The sequence below is a fragment of the Eleutherodactylus coqui genome, chromosome 1, assembly GCF_035609145.1.
Source record: "Eleutherodactylus coqui strain aEleCoq1 chromosome 1, aEleCoq1.hap1, whole genome shotgun sequence".
Taxonomy (NCBI): domain Eukaryota; kingdom Metazoa; phylum Chordata; class Amphibia; order Anura; family Eleutherodactylidae; genus Eleutherodactylus; species Eleutherodactylus coqui.
Window position 1 is genome coordinate 276,820,084 of NC_089837.1, and position 16,606 is coordinate 276,836,689.

Genomic DNA, 16,606 nt, shown 5'->3' on the forward strand with positions numbered 1-16,606 from the left:
TTGAAAAAGGAATTGATTTATAAAAATGTGATGAGCGAACATACTCATCCGAGCTTGATGCTCGCTCGAGTATTAGGGTACTCGAGAGCCTCGTTACTCGAGACGAGCACCACGCGGTACTCGAGTCAATTCCATTTCCTTCCCTGCATGTTTTGCGCCATTTTCTGGCCAATAGATCTGCAGGGAAGGCATTACAACTTCCTCGTGTGACGTGCCAGCCCTATCCCACCCCCCTGCAGTGAGTGGCTGGTGAGTTCAAGTGACCGCTGAGTACTTAAAGCGGTCCTGCCCAAGGCTCGCCTCAGACACACGCTGGCAGAGATTAGGGAAGGTGCTGTTGCTCATTTAGGCATAGTGTTAGCATCTTCAACAACCCCAACGGTCCTCCTTAGGGCCAAATCTCACTGTGTGCATTACTGTTGTGGCTGCTGGGAGCAGTTTTGAACAATTTTTTTGTTTTCATCTTGGGCTCTGCAGACTATTGCGTTGTCAGTCTGCAGACAATTATACAGAGTATAGGGGCAGTACTGGTCAGGCAGGAACAGTGGTAGTGTACAATCCTGTCAACAAGTACCCCAACGGTCCTTCTTAGGGCTAGCTCTGACCGTGTGCATTACTGTTGTGGCAGCTGGGAGCAGTTTTGCTTTTTTTTTTCTTTTTTCATCTTGGGCTCTGCAGACTATTGCGTTGTCAGTCTGCAGCCAATTATACAGAGTATAGAGGCAGTACTGGTCAGGCAGGGACAGCGGTAGTGTAGAATCCTGTCAACAAGTACCCCAAAAAAGCTCCTCCTTAGGGCTACCTGTGAGCGTGTGCATTACTGTTGTAGTGGCTCACTATTAGCCAGCTAGGCCTTTCTGCAGCCCAGCGTATTATTTTTTCGGCGTACAGTGTGTGTTACATAACCGCTGTGACACTCCAAATGCAGGCCAATAATTGCCTAATTTTTTACAACGCTCTTTGTGTCCCGTCAACTTCACGCACAGCGTACACCCACAGCCGCTGATAGAGGGAAAGACATATACATGCTATCTAGGCGGCTGGTTTAAAAAAAACAACTGAACAAAACACTCCTCCTTAGGGCTACCTGTGAGCGTGTGCATTACTGTTGTAGTGGCTCACTATTGGCCAGCTAGGCCTTTTTGCAGCCTAGCGTATAATTTTTTGCGGACTGCAGTGTGCGTAACATAACTGCTGTCAGCCTCCAACTGCACGCCACTAATTGCATAATTATTAAGACCGCTCTGTGTCTGCTCTATTGGTAATACACCATGCTGAGGGGTAGGGGTAGGCCTAGAGGACGTGGCCGTGGACGGGGGCGAGGACGCGGAGGTCCAAGTGAGGGTGTGGGCACAGGCCGACTTCCTGGTCCAGGTGAATCGTAGCGGGCTGATGCGGGATTAGGAGAGGGGCAAGTTTCTGGGGTCCCCAGCTTCATATCACAATTTATGGATCCACGTGGTAGACCTTTATTACAAAATGAGCAGTGTGAGCAGGTCCTGTCGTGGATGGCAGAAAATGCATCCAGCAATGTATCAACCACTCAGTCTTCTACGCCGTCCACAGCTGCTACTCTGAATCCTCTCGCTGCTGGTCCTCCTTCCTCCCAGCCTCCTCACTCCATGAAAATGACACATTCTGATGAGCAGACAGACTCTCAGGAACTGTTCTCGGGCCCCTGCCTTGATTGGGAAAAAATGGTTCCTCCCCCACCTGAGGAGTTTTTCGTGACCGATGCCCAACCTTTGGAAAGTTCCCGGGGTCCGGGGTATGAGGCTGGGGACTTCCGGCAACTGTTTCAAGAGCTTTCAGTGGGTGAGGAGGTCGATGATGATGATGAGACACAGTTGTCTATCTGTGAGGTATTATTAAGGGCAGTAAGTCAGAGGGAGGAGCGCACAGAGGATTCAGAGCAAGAGCCGCTGGACGATGAGGTGACTGACCCCACCTGGTTTGCTAAGCCAACTGAGGAGAGGCAGTGGCCTCTGTTGGAAGAGGCAGTGGGGTGGCCAGGGGTAGAGGCAGGGCCAGAGCGAAGACTCTCTCAACTGTTTCCCAAAGCACCCCCTCGCGCCAAGCCACCGAGCAGAGGCCTAGGTCTTCAAAGGTGTGGATGTTTTTCAGTGAGAGCGCGGACGACCGACAAACAGTGGTGTGCAACCTGTGTTGCGCCAAGGACGCGGAGCCGGGGAGCCACCAGTACCAGCCTCACCACCACCAGCATGCGCAAGCATATGATGGCCAAGCACCCCACGAGGTGGGACGAAGGCCGTTCACCGCCTCCGGGTCACACCACTGCCTCTCCCCCTGTGCCCCCAACCTGCCACTCAGATCCAACCCCCCTCTCAGGACACAGGCACGAGTGCCTCCCGGCCTGCACCCACACCCTCCCCTCCGCTGTCCTCAGCCCCATCCAGCACTTTCTCACAGCGCAGTGTCCAGCTGTCGCTAGCGCAGGCATTGGAGCGCAAGCGTAAATACGATGCCACGCACTCGCACGCTCAAGCGTTAAACGTGCACATTGCCAAATTGATCAGCCTGGAGATGCTGCCGTACAGGCTTGTGGAAATGGAGGCTTTCAAAAACATGATGGCGACGGCGGTCCCACGCTACTCGGTCCCCAGTCGCTACTATTTTTCCCGGTGTGCCGTCCCAGCCCTACACCAGCACGTCTCCCGCAACATCAATCGTACCCTCACTATTGCGGTTACTGGGAAGGTCCACTTAACCACGGACACGTGGACAAGTACTGACGGGCAGGGCCACTATATCTCCCTTAGGGCACATTGGATGAATTTGGTGGAGGCTGGGACGAGTCAGAGCCTGGGACCGCACACATCCTACCCACACCCAGAATTGCTGGTCCTTCCTCGGTTCTGGTATCTGCGGCGGTCTATGCCACCTCCTCTAAACCCTCCCCCTCCTCCTCCTCCTACACAACCTCTACCTCTCAATTAAGAAATGTGAGCAGCACGTCACCAGCAGTCGGAGTGGCGCAGCGCGGCAGCACAGCGGTGAGCAATCGTCAGCAGGCCGTGCTGAAACTACTCAGCCTAGGTGACAAGAGGCACACGGCCCCCGAGCTGTTGCAGGGTCTGACTGAGCAGACCGACCTCTGGCTTTCGCCGCTGAGCCTCCAACCGGGCATGGTCGTGTGTGACAACGGCCGTAACCTGGTGGCGGCTCTGCAGCTTGGCAGCTTCACACACGTGCCATGCCTGGCCCACGTCTTCAATCTGGTGGTTCAGCGGTTTCTGAAAAACTACCCGCACTTGTCAGACTTGTTCGGCAAGTTGCGCCACGTCTGCGCACATTTCCGCAAGTCCACCATGGACGCTGCCATCCTGTGGACCCTGCAACATCGGTTTAATCTACCAGAGCACCGGCTGCTGTGCGACGTGCCCACACGGTGGAATACTACGCTCCACATGTTGGCCAGGCTGTTTGAGCAGCGTAGAGCAACAGTGGAATACCAACTCCAACATGGGCGGCGTAGTGGGAGTCAGCCTCCCCAATTCTTTACCGAGGAGTGGGCCTGGATGGCTGACATCTGCCAGGTCATTGGAAACTTTGAGGAGTCTACCCAGATGGTGAGCTGTGATGCTGCAATCATTAGCGTCATCATGCTATGCATGCTGAGAAGTTCGCTGCAAAGCATAAAGGCTGACGCTTTGCGGTCTGAACAGGAGATGGGGGAAGAGAGTATGTCGCTTGATAGTCAGACCACCCTCATGTCTATATCTAAGCCCGTTTTGGAGGAGGAGGAGGGGGGAAGAGGAGCAGGAGAAGGAGGGGGAAGAGACAGCTGGGCCCACTGCAGAGGGTACCCATGCTGCTTGCCTCCCATCTGTTCAGTGTGTATGGCCTGTGGACGAGGAGGAGGATCCTGAAAGTGATCTTCCTAGTGAGGACAGCGATGTGTTGCGTACTGTTACCCTGGCACACATGGCTGACTTCATGTTAGGCTACCTTTCTCGTGGCCCTCACGTTAGACACATTCTGGCCACTACGGATTACTGGGTGTACACCCTTCTAGACCCACGGTATAAGGAGAACCTTTCCACTCTCATTCCCGAAGAGGAAAGGAGTTCGAGAGTGATGCAATACCACAGGGCCCTGGTGGACAAACTGATGGTAAACTTCCCATCTGACAGCGCTAGCGGCAGAAGGTGCACTTGCGAGGGCCAAGTAACAGGGGAGGCGCGGAGATCAGGCAGCATATTCAGCGCAGGCAGGGGAACACTCTCCAAGGCCTTTGCCAGCTTTATGGCTCCCCAGCCAGACTGTGTCACCACTCCCCAGTCAAGGCTTAGTCGGAGGGAGCACTGTAAAAAGATGGTGAGGGAGTACATAGCCGATCGTACCACCGTCCTCCGTGATGCCTCAGCTCCATACAACTATTGGGTGTCGAAGCTGGACACGTGGCCTGAACTCGCGCTGTATGCCCTGGAGGTGCTGGCTTGCCCTGCCGCTAGCGTCTTGGCAGAAAGGGTGTTTAGTGCAGCCGGGGCAATCATCACAAATAAGCGTACCCGCCTTTCAATTGCCAGTGCCGACATGTTTACACTCATAAAGATGAACAAAGCCTGGATTTCCCCAGACTTCTCTTCTCCACCAGCGGAGAGCAGCGGAACCTAAAGATTCTTTTCGCTGCAACCGCAGATAAAAGCACTCTTCTCTATCACCGGGAAAACAGCGCATTTATCTTTGTCAATCTGTCTCTGATATTAGTCCTCCTCCTGCTACTTCTCCTCCAGAAACAACATGTCATCGCGCTGAACGGCCAATTTTTCTGCGGCCCAAAAGGCTCATCTACATCTACCAATGTTTTTACAATTTTTCTAAGTTTCAAAAGTATTGAGACTGTTACATGAACCAATTTTTTCAACAGGGCTGCCTACAGGCTCTGTTACAAATTAAGCAACAGTGAGCTGTATCTTTAAAAAAATGTTTATGGGTTTCACCTGCCCTCTCGGTTGAAAAATTTTTCATAGGTACACTTGCACTCTTGGTACACTAATTTTCCGGGCCCACGCCTACACTCTTATCCAACTAATTTTTCCGGCCTTCGCCTACGCTCATGGTATCCCAGTATTTCAGAGGTTGGCTTATACTATTACTACAGAAATTTTACTGGGGTCTGCCTGCCTATACTTCTGCTACGAGAAAGTTACAGGGGTCTGCCTATGCTGCTGCCACTTGAATGTTACAGGGGTCTGCCTATACTTCTGCTACAGAAATGTTACTGGGATCTGTCTATAGTGTTACTACTGAAATGATACAGGGGTCTGCGTATACTTCTGCTGCAAAAATGTTACTGGGGTCTGCCTATACTTTAACAACAGAAATGGTGTTGGGGTCTGCCTATACTGCTACCACATAACTGTTACTGGGGTCTGCCTATACGTCTGCCACGTAAATTTTATAGGGGTTGGCCTATACTGCTGCCACAAGGATGCTACTGGGGTCTGCCTTTACTGCTGCCACTTAAATTTTACAGGGGTTTGCCCATACTGCTGCCACAAGGATGTTACTGGGGTCTGCCTATACTTCTGCTACAGAAATGTTACTGGGATCTGTCTATAGTGCTACTACAGAAATGTTACAGGGGTCTGCCTATACTGCTGCCACGTAAATGTTACAGGGGTCTGCTATACTGCTGCTACATAAATGTTACTGGGGTCTGCCTATACTGTTACTACAGATATGTTACTCGGCTCTGTTTATACTGTTACTACAGAAATGTTACTGGGGTCTGTCTATACTGTTACTACTGAAATGTTACAAATACTGGTCTCTGCCTATACTGCTGCTACTGAAATGTTACAGGGGTCTGCATATACTGCTGCTACACAAATGTTAGTAGGGGGTCTGCGTATACTTCTGCTACTAAAATGTTACTGGGGTCTGCCTATACTTCTGGCATGTAAATGTTACAGGGGTCTGCCTATACTTCTGCTAATGAGATGTTACTGGGGTCTGTCTATACTGTTACTACAGAAATGTTACTGGGGTCTCCCTAGACTTCTGCAACATAACTGTTACTGGGGTCAGCTTATACCTTTGCTACAGGAATATTACAGGGCTCTGTGTATACTATGGGTGCACTAAGTCTTCCCATCACGGTGTTCTACCCATCTGGCCCAAAAAAACCAATGGGATTTCTTTCTGTACTGTCTGTGTGTTCCTGCTCGCCACCTATGCTGCGGGTGCACACAGACTTGCCATAGCAGAGTTGTAACTGCCTGACACTTTTAAAAATAACCCTGAATGTCTAGGGCATGGCGTGTGGGCCGCAGCCAACATGTATTTCCTCTCACGTAACCTCAGCTATCCGGGGCACTGCAATGGGATTTCTTTATGTACCATCTGTGTGTTCCTGCTAGCCACCCATGCTGTGGGTGCACACAAACTTGCCATAGCAGAGTTGTACCTGCCTGGCACTTAAAAAAAACCCCAAAAAAACAGACTGACTAGGGCATGGCGTGTGGGCCACAGCCAGCATGTATTCCCTCTCACATAACCTCAGCTATCTGGGGCACTGCAATATGATTTCTTTCTGTACTGTCTGTATGTTCCTGCTAGCCACCCATGCTGCGGGTGCACACAGACTTGCCATAGCGGAGTTGTACCTGCCTGGCACTTTTAAAAATAACCCTGAATGTCTAGGGCATGGCGTGTGGGCAGCAGCCAACATGTATTTCCTCTCATGTAACCTCAGCTATCCGGGGCACTGCAATGGGATTTCTTTCTGTACCGTCTGTATGTTCCTGCTAGCCACCCATTCTGCGGGTGCACACAGACTTGCCATAGCGGAGTTGTACCTGTCTACCCCCAAAACACTGACAGACTTGGGTGGGATGCAGAGTGCAGATGGTTTACCCCTTGCGTTGTTGATGAGGTATCCGACACCCAAACAGAATGAGTAGTGTGTGGACACATGGAGTCCCCAATGCTATGTCACTCGCAGCACCTTGGGCCACTCAGGGTGTTTGCTGGGACAGAGGCTGACCCAGGGCCAGCTCACATACTTCCCACATCGAGTATTGCTGCATTGTGGATATGTGTAGAAGTGCTGGGCTGGCAGCGGACTCCCCTTTATGCCCACGTTTGCAGCTCCTGACGGAGGTGGTAAAGGATTGGAATGAAGATGGAACGTCAATCTATTATCAATTCTCAACAGCATTGTGGGCTATCACCCACACTTTCAAAGATGATCGCTGCCTGGCCCTGCCAACCCTCTGCAGTGTGTGCCTCCTCATGGCAGAAGCACTTATAAATAGACATGAGGGTGGTGTGGCTATAAGGCCAGTGTGTGGCATGAGGGCAGCTGAGGGCTGCGCAGGGGCACTTTTGTGTGCGCTGCGGACGCAGGGTCTTGCGGGGGGGTTGGGCAGCATGTAACTCAGGAGAAGAGGCAGCGGTGTGTCCTGCAGGCAGTGATTGTGCTTGGTTGGAGGTAGTGTGGTGTTTAGCTAAGGTGTGCCTTGCTAATGAGGGTTTGTCCGAAGTAAAAATTGTTAGGGGAGGGGGGGGGGCACTCTTGCCACTATTGTGGCTTAATAGTGAGACCTGGGAACCTGAGATGCAGCCCGCATGTTGCCCCTCGCCTGCTCTATCCATTTCTGTGGCGTTTCCATCATTTTCGTAGGTTTTGCAGATTTACGCAAATGAAAACCTTAGTGAGCATCGGTCATATACAAAATTGCTCGAGTCGCCCATTGACTTCAATGGGGTTCGTTACTCTAAACGAACGCTCGAGCATCGCGAAAAGCTCGACTCGAGCAACGAGTGTTCGCTCATCTCTATTTAATATGGGATGTAAATGAATTGAGTCTTAATCTATTTATTGAAAATTTAAATAAAAATTGTTGGAATTTAGAATTCACGAGTGCTATCAGTAAAACATATTGTCTTTTTAGATTTGGAGTTGCACAGTAGTACATATAAAATATTAACAAAGACTCATTTTAAAAATGTTGATTGCAACAGTTATTTAGATTTTTCCGGCAGACATGCAAGATCATGGAGAACAAATATTCCTTTTGGACAATTTGAGCATATACGGAGAAATTGCTCAACTGTTGAAATGTTTAATGTACAGGCAGAAATTTTAAAGAAACGTTTTAAAGAAAAGAATTACCCACAGGCCCTAGTGGAAAAGGCCCATATAAAAGCTCTAGAAAATAGCAGGTCCTTGGATCGGAAAGATAGACTAGTTTTAAGAAAAGAGAACAAAATACATAGTAATATGGCTTTTATTACAAAATTTAATGTTCAACTTGAAAAAATAAAATTTATTCTTAGGAGACATTGTTTTTTTAAAAAAGTGATCCATTTTTAGGTAACCTTATTCCCGCTATCCCTAAAGTTGTTTTTAGAAGAAATTGCACTTTAAAGAATATTTTAGCTCCATTAATTCCAAGTAGGTCTGGAGATTGTAAAAGGTTGGGTCCCCCTAAAAAAGCAGGGTCTTTTAAATGTGGATCAACAAAATGTAGATGTTTTGAAAATATACAAAATGGTGTAGTGGAGGTTCCCATTGGCAATGGAGGCCCCCTTTTTAAATTGAAAAATTATATAACATGCAGTTCAGAGTATGTGGTGTATTTAATAGAATGTCCATGTCATCTCTGTTATATTTAGGAAGAAAAAAAATTTAAGGACTAGGATGAACCAACATCATTATAATATATCTAGAGGCTTTTTAAAACACACTATATCTCAACATTTTACTAGGTTCATAATAAAGAAACAGGATTGAAAATAATGCCGTTGGAAAAGATAGAAAACTGCAATTTTACGAGATTAAAACAGAAGGAAATGCATTGGATCTACAGAATGAATAGTTTGATGCCTGGAGGACTGAATGAGCTTTTAGAGAAAATTTAATTAAATATATATATTTTTTTATTATATTAGAAACAAAATCACTGAGGCAGAACGAACACCAGATGATGAATTAGGTTAGTCACTGTAGGGTTCTGAACATAACTAAAACATAACCTTTATTAGGTACCAATAAAAAGAAACTTTGTCAAACAAGTTTCAGAAAAGACACACACGTAGTATAAAAGGAGTGCTACTCATGCGGTAATCCCAGAGCTGGTCTCTACACGGAAATGGCCGTAGTTCTGGGATACAATATGAGAGCTTAATGTAAAATTCAGAACTTCAAAACGGTTCAATTGATCAAAAAGCCGACCATAAGGTTAAATAGTACAGATATGACCGTTTAGTTGAAGGGTCAGCCAGACAGGTACGTTCAGATGGTTTAGACGCATTAACCACCATATAGTCCCTGGTAATTGTGTTCTGAGGATATAGAACTTTACAAATTACCCCAGCCTGATTTGTGCATGGGATGAATGTCAATCCCGAATAGCACACTCTGGTAGAAGGCTAGAGGGCAATTTTGGCGAACTGGATCTAATCCTCTCAAGATTGATGCATGGGATATAAATCAGTCCCTATGATGCACAATCTGTTTAGTAATTGAAAGGTCCCTTAGAAGAAAAAAGGGTGGGTTTTTTTGCCTTTCAAAAGTAAGAACAGGATCGATAATGCGTAAATCCTATCAAGAAAATTTAGCAGAAATTTACTTCCGAATATAGCGTGGTTCGGATCGATAGTGCATATTTCGTATCAAGCAAATTCAGTAGAACTTTGCTTACAAAAATAGCGCGGTTCAACGCGTTTCTGCTACAGATAGCGTAGCGTCATCAGGAACCTAAATTCCATAGCAAAACTTCAATAAATTGACGAAACGATCCTCAACTGCTAGAAAAATAGCTGCTGGTGCTGCTACCTTTTCTGTTCCGATTTCTTTTGGGGGGAATCTCTGGGGTACTCTAAAATCCTTCTGAGTGATAGTATTGGCTATCTCTCCTCTGAATCCTAGAACTTGAGATACAGCTTACTTATTGCTATTTTTCTAGCAGTTGAGGATCGTTTCGTCAATTTCTTGACGTTTTGCTATGGAATTTAGGTTCCTGATGACGCTACGCTATCTGTAGCAGAAACGCGTTGAACCGCGCTATTTTTGTAAGCAAAGTTCTACTGAATTTGCTTGATACGAAATATGCACTATCGATCCGAACCACGCTATATTCGGAAGTAAATTTCTGCTAAATTTTCTTGATAGGATTTACGCATTATCGATCCTGTTCTTACTTTTGAAAGGCAACCCCCCCTTTTTTTCTTCTAAGGGACCTTTCAATTACTAAACAGATTGTGCATCATAGGGACTGATTTATATCCCATGCATCAATCTTGAGAGGATTAGATCCAGTTCGCCAAAATTGCCCTCTAGCCTTCTACCAGAGTGTGCTATTCGGGATTGACATTCATCCCATGCACAAATCAGGCTGGGGTAATTTGTAAAGTTCTATATCCTCAGAACACAATTACCAGGGACTATATGGTGGTTAATGCATCTAAACCATCTGAACGTACCTGTCTGGCTGACCCTTCAACTAAACGGTCATAGCTGTACTATTTAACCTTATGGTCGGCTTTTTGATCAATTGAACCGTTTTGAAGTTCTGAATTTTACATTAAGCTCTCATATTGTATCCCAGAACTACGGCCATTTCCGTGTAGAGACCAGCTCTGGGATTACCGCATGAGTAGCACTCCTTTTATACTACGTGTGTGTCTTTTCTGAAACTTGTTTGACAAAGTTTCTTTTTATTGGTACCTAATAAAGGTTATGTTTTAGTTATGTTCAGAACCCTAAAATTTTTATTATATTAGGATTTAATTAGTATGATAAATTATTCAAAATCAAGTAATTGATTGGAGAATTCATGATTATTTTAATGATTATAGTATTATATATCCTTTTGTGCAGGTCAGTCATATAGAAGTGTTTTTATATTTCCTATTTTTTAAGAACATGAAAGACTATCAATATTGTTGTGTTTTAAAAATATGGTTGTTATGTAATTCATTATTTTTTAAATTTATCAGCTTCATGAGTTTAGAAAAGAGGGGCATGTGTGTTTTTTTTTTATTCTTGTTTTTATTCTCCGAGAAGGTCATGAAAGCGATTATTTTTACCGGAAGGATGAAGTGCATTATTTGTGTTCCAGACAGTCTTTGGAAGCATAAATAAGAAATTTGATGACGCGCACGCATCACTCCTTCTAGAGTCATCACGTTGTAATCCCTTTGAGGTGAAATGCATAGGATACGCCGTGCATGGTTTCGTCACCGCGTGGTGACGTCTCCCGTGGCAACACGTAGTTACATCGCGCCATGGCATTATCACGTGGTGGCGTCATGATGCAGAAGTGCCCTGGAGCGTAGTTAAGGAAGGGAAATCTACACATAAGGATGCTTGAAAAAGGGGCGCTGTTGTCCCGAAATGCGTTTCATCGTGTAGGACATTATCTGTTTGTTATATTTGTTTGCTTGCTTGTTTAATAAATCAGTGCTTATACATCTTGGAAGATCGTGAATTGGACTTCTTGCCTGAGGAGTTATTTCAAGGCAGTTTCATCCATGAGGGGGGTCTCCAGGGAGGGGACTTCCCCACAAAGTAAGTGCTTCTCTCACGAATTATTAAAGAAGAAATTTCGTTCCACAACCCATCCAACAAGGAGCGCAGAATACATACATACATTGTTTGTTTTTTCTCTGGTCTATAGAAATCCAGATATATGAGATCAATAGACACTCCCAGGTCCAGCCTAGAACTTACTTCATCGTAGAAGCTGATCAAATTGGTCTGATATGATCAACCTGTCATGAACCCATGATGATGAGGAGTTATGCCATTATTTCCCTGAGATATTCTAGGATGGCATCTCTCAGAAATGTCTCGAATATTTTTCCAATTATTGAAGTGAGATTTACTGGCATGTAGTTACCAGACTCTTTTAAACCCCTTTTTGTATTTTGGAACCACACTGGCAATGTGCCAATCCAGTGGTAGAACCCCATTCTAAATAGTGTCCATAAATATAAGAAATAGCGGTCAAGCCATCACGTCACTTAGTTCCCTTAGAACCCTTGGGTGTATTTCATCCAGGCCCGGTGATTTATCGCTTTTGATCCTCTTTAAGTTCTGCACTTCCTCTTGTGTTAGGCATGCAATATTAAGCTGGGGATTAATTTTATTCCCCTGCATCTCGTGGCATTTCATTTTCATTCGTGATTACAGAAACTATTTAAGAGATTCACCTTTCCCCCCCATCATCTTCTATGGTTTCTCCTGCATTATTTGTTAAAGGGCCAGTGCAAATCCTTTAACTGTTTATATAATTGAAGAATAGTTTAGGATCATTTTTGCCCTCTTCGGCGATCAGTCTTTCTGCCTCTGTCTTTTCACTTTTAAATGATCGTCATTATCCATTGGATAATGGCGATCACGTGACCAGAAACCACTCACTGCGGGCCTCAGTTACTGATGAGCGCATGTGCCAAAGCTGGGGAAAGGTCCACAGATAAGGACCCTGTCGGGGGACATTGCCGCAGGCCTTAGGTAAGTAATTTCACCCCCCCCCCCCTAACGGTTCGGATGCATGACGGGAGGTGAAACTTTTTTTAATGCTTTTTTGCAGCTTTTTTTAACTTTTACATGATTGCTGGATAACAGCGATCACATGACAAATAACCCCGTACTGCAGCCCCCTTTGAGATTTCCAGGCTCTTGGCCACATTTAGTAGCCAGGTCCGGGGAGATTTTAAATTACCCCAGCAACCTGCGGCTTTTGCGCATGGATCCACCATTTTGATCACAGGCACATGCGTAGAATCCAAGGTAAGGTCCGCGGATAAATCTGGGCGCCTTAGGTACCTAATTTTATCTCCCCTCATGGATATAATCCATGAGGGGAGATGAAACAAACTTTTTTCTTTTTTTTAACACTTTTTTTTAACTTTTACATGATCATTGTTATCCATTAGATATCCATTTTGCTTAATCAAAAATATGCTGTAGTATATATATCAAAATGTTATACATGTAATGAGGTGGACAAATCAGTTTTCTGGTCAAGATACAGTTTCTTTCCGTGAACACTCCCTTAACAATACTTTGTTTATAATTTAACATCTACCAGTTCACAATGAAATTCTATCATCTTACTTCAAGAAAATGCTTTTAATTTGGAATAACATGCAAATATTAGTGGTAGAAATGGGTCAAGAACCAGTTTCAGAAGCACAATATTCTGCATCAGCAGATATTATCAGCTGGTAGTCAAATATGCCATTAGTCACTTTAAATAGATCTCAAATACTACTAACACTGAAATACAATTGCTGACTTACTCACTGGAACAGCTTAAAGGTACATAAATCTACCATATTTTATTTGGGGACAGTTTTCTGTGCTTCACACAATTTGTATCCTCTAACAGATGGGCATGTAAAAGTTAACAGGTAAAGTCTTATAGAAATATAACATTACATTATACTGTATGCATATCTAACTTTTCAGATGACTTTTCAGAATAAGCAGCCATGTGTGTACATGCAGAATAACACTATTTCTGATGATATATTGGATGTTATTGAGAACTTGAACTCGGCAATATCTGGACCTCTTGTTGAAATAAATGGCATGGAGGTGCACCTATGCAACTTCTGCTCTGTTCACTTGATTGTTCTTGGGATCAGTGGGGGTCTCAGTGGTTGGACCCCACCGATCTATCAGTTTTCACCATTGGATAGGTGAAATCTTGAAAAAATGTCAAGTCTCCTGAACACTCCTTTTAAGGCTACAATTGATAGTGCTACTAAGGGGTTAGAAATGCACTTAGGATGACTAAGTTCTGCACCATGTATATTTACATGAGACATAAATTCAAAATCTACAATACCTGCAACTGAACTGTTTAGATCTGAATGAGCAGAAATCTGAATGAATACAATTCAAGTTATACTGAATCTTTCCCCATTGATATATATATATATAATAAGTGTGACAACACAAGGGTTAAATATCACCACGGGGGTTACATATCACAGCAAACAGTCACTTTCCTTCTTGTTCACTTTATTCATACACAATCTTTAACCGAAACATAGGTGACTGGGTCTCCAGGGCAATAATAAACGTTTGGCAACAACAAAGTCTCTTATAAATGTCCCTTCACAGTCCTTTTCAAAGTCCCCTCAGTACAATCCTCCACAGGGTTGAAGGCAACAGCAACGACAACTCCACTTGATTTGCACAGACCTATGGATGTCGAGATCGCAGCTGGTCCTTAGTCTGTAGTGCCTTCAGACCCTTAGTCCAAGGGCAGGCATACTCCAGGGGTCCTGCTGGAACCACGTAGTTCCTGGTCCATAACGTCTCTCTACTGCATACACCAGGAGTTTTCTTTCAACAGTAGTCTGGTCGCAATATAGCCTTAGTTGAAGTCTGGACCTCCCAGACACACACCTCTCCTAAGTGTTGAGGTGAGGTGCGTCTCCCTGTCCACCTCTGGCCTTCTCAGCCACACACTCTGGGCTAACAGACCTGCAGCTCCACTGAGCTGTCTTCCTGGCCTTCTCAGCCAGACACTCTCCTCCACTGCAGAAGGAACAACCCTTTTTATATTACTGACCACACCTGTGGGTGTTTTCCCTCTTACTTCAGGCACCAGACTGATTGTCTGTTGCCCCCTACAGGCCATCCTCTGTAGCGCACCTCTACTATATATATATATATATATATATATATATATAAATTACAGTACATGGCCATATACTTACCTATATACTAATTCAAAATAAAAGAGCACGTAGAAGCACCACATCCCTCAGTATGCAGACGACCAAACTGCTGAATGGAGGAGCTTTGCATAGGTGCAAGGTAATAATGAATACCCACTCACACATCATCCTTGGGTTTCATGTCCATGACCATGTTTTCATCATGCATTATGTGTGCATTACATAGCCTCGTGATACGCGGTGAATGGAGACCATGAAAGTTTAAGGACTTTCATTGATCCATGCACATGTACACACTGCAAATCAATACGCACAAGAAATAGATCGAAGCATGCTCTATTTCTTTGTGTACCATGCAGCGTGAGCCCTATACATTGGTATAAGGAGCTTATGACTCGCTGTCCATATGCAATACATACTGAAACAGAGCTGGGGTATTATATAAAAAAGTAACACTGAGCACGACTGTGTGCATGTGATACGCGGACGTGCGCAGTGCACTCGCAGCCATAAGCAGTCTCTGCTGGCAGAGCCATTGTTTACAAACATCGATAAAATGCTGCTGAAAAACTGACAGTGTTTTGCAAGATATGCTTGTGGACAGAAACCCTTAGGCTGCCTGTCCACGGGAGCCGCCGTCCGGGAGCAGAAGCCAGTAGATGGATCTCCGCCGTCAACCAATCTAACATATAGGCTGACTGCGGACAATCGCAATGATTCTCCGCTCATGGACAGGGAGGAAGTGCTCTCCATAGCAACACTATGGAGAGCTTTCACAATGAAAACCTGCCCGTGGACAGGCAGCCTTATTCTGAGGTCAGTGGCTGCTTAGTACTCGACTTGCACATAGCCTGGCACTCTTTGTATGCTTTATCTATGTGCACTATTTATGTGTACTGCACCATGCAGGTTACAACCTACTAATAATGCAACATATAATTTAGCCCAGTGGGTTGGCTAGCACCTCAAAGGTAAACCATACAGACACTGACACTCAGGGTTCCCCCAGCATTTAAAGCCATACTGTCTGCTGAAAAAATAGTAATAAATACAAAGTATTGGTTAATATTTTGGCTCTGCTACTCATGCTCTATAACATTATGCCTGAAATTTGCACAGCTTGTTTAATCTAACAGACTCCCTTTAATAATGCCGCCCTATTTTTCAAATCTGACACGTCATTATGTGGTAAATTCTAAAACTGTGACACATTGTACTTTAGGTTCATGGTAATTTTTTATTATATTGCGTGTTTTATAAAGTTTGCAGAAAATTTACTTGAGGGTCCATAAACGGTTTGACCGAATTTTGAGTGATAACCGTTATGTGTAAATGGGCCCTAAGGACTGGGGGAAGGGCAACCAGAAAGATAGAGGGGAAGATAGCGTAGCCAGAGATCTGAGACCAAGTAATGAGAATATGTGTGGAGCGGTGGGAGGGTTACTACAGTTAGAACTAGCAAAACAGAATGCCCATAAGAGGTAATTATTATGGATGACTTTAACTAAACTGAGGAGCCAAAACCTGCGAATCTCATAAAGGTAGCAACTTTCTGTCAATTACCCCAGGGGGACCGCCATTTTGGGCTTAATATTAACCAATAGACCTCACAGAATAACAGGGGTAGAGATTGAGGGGGGGGGGGGGGCACCTGAGAAATAGTGACCATAATATAATAAATTTCAACTTGTCCTTCAAGAAAGAGTTTTATAGGGGAGCTATGGAAATACTAAACTTTTAGGAAGGCCAAGTTTGATCAGCTTAGTGATGCCCTTAACTTTGTTGACTGGGATAATGTCCTCAATAATTAGAGTACAAATAATAAATGGAAAGCGTTTAAAAACCTCCTAATTACTTTCTGTGAGAGGTTCATACAAGGGCCGCTTGTCTTCTGCATCTAGCTGTTTTCTATACGGAGAGCCCGGCTATTGTACAG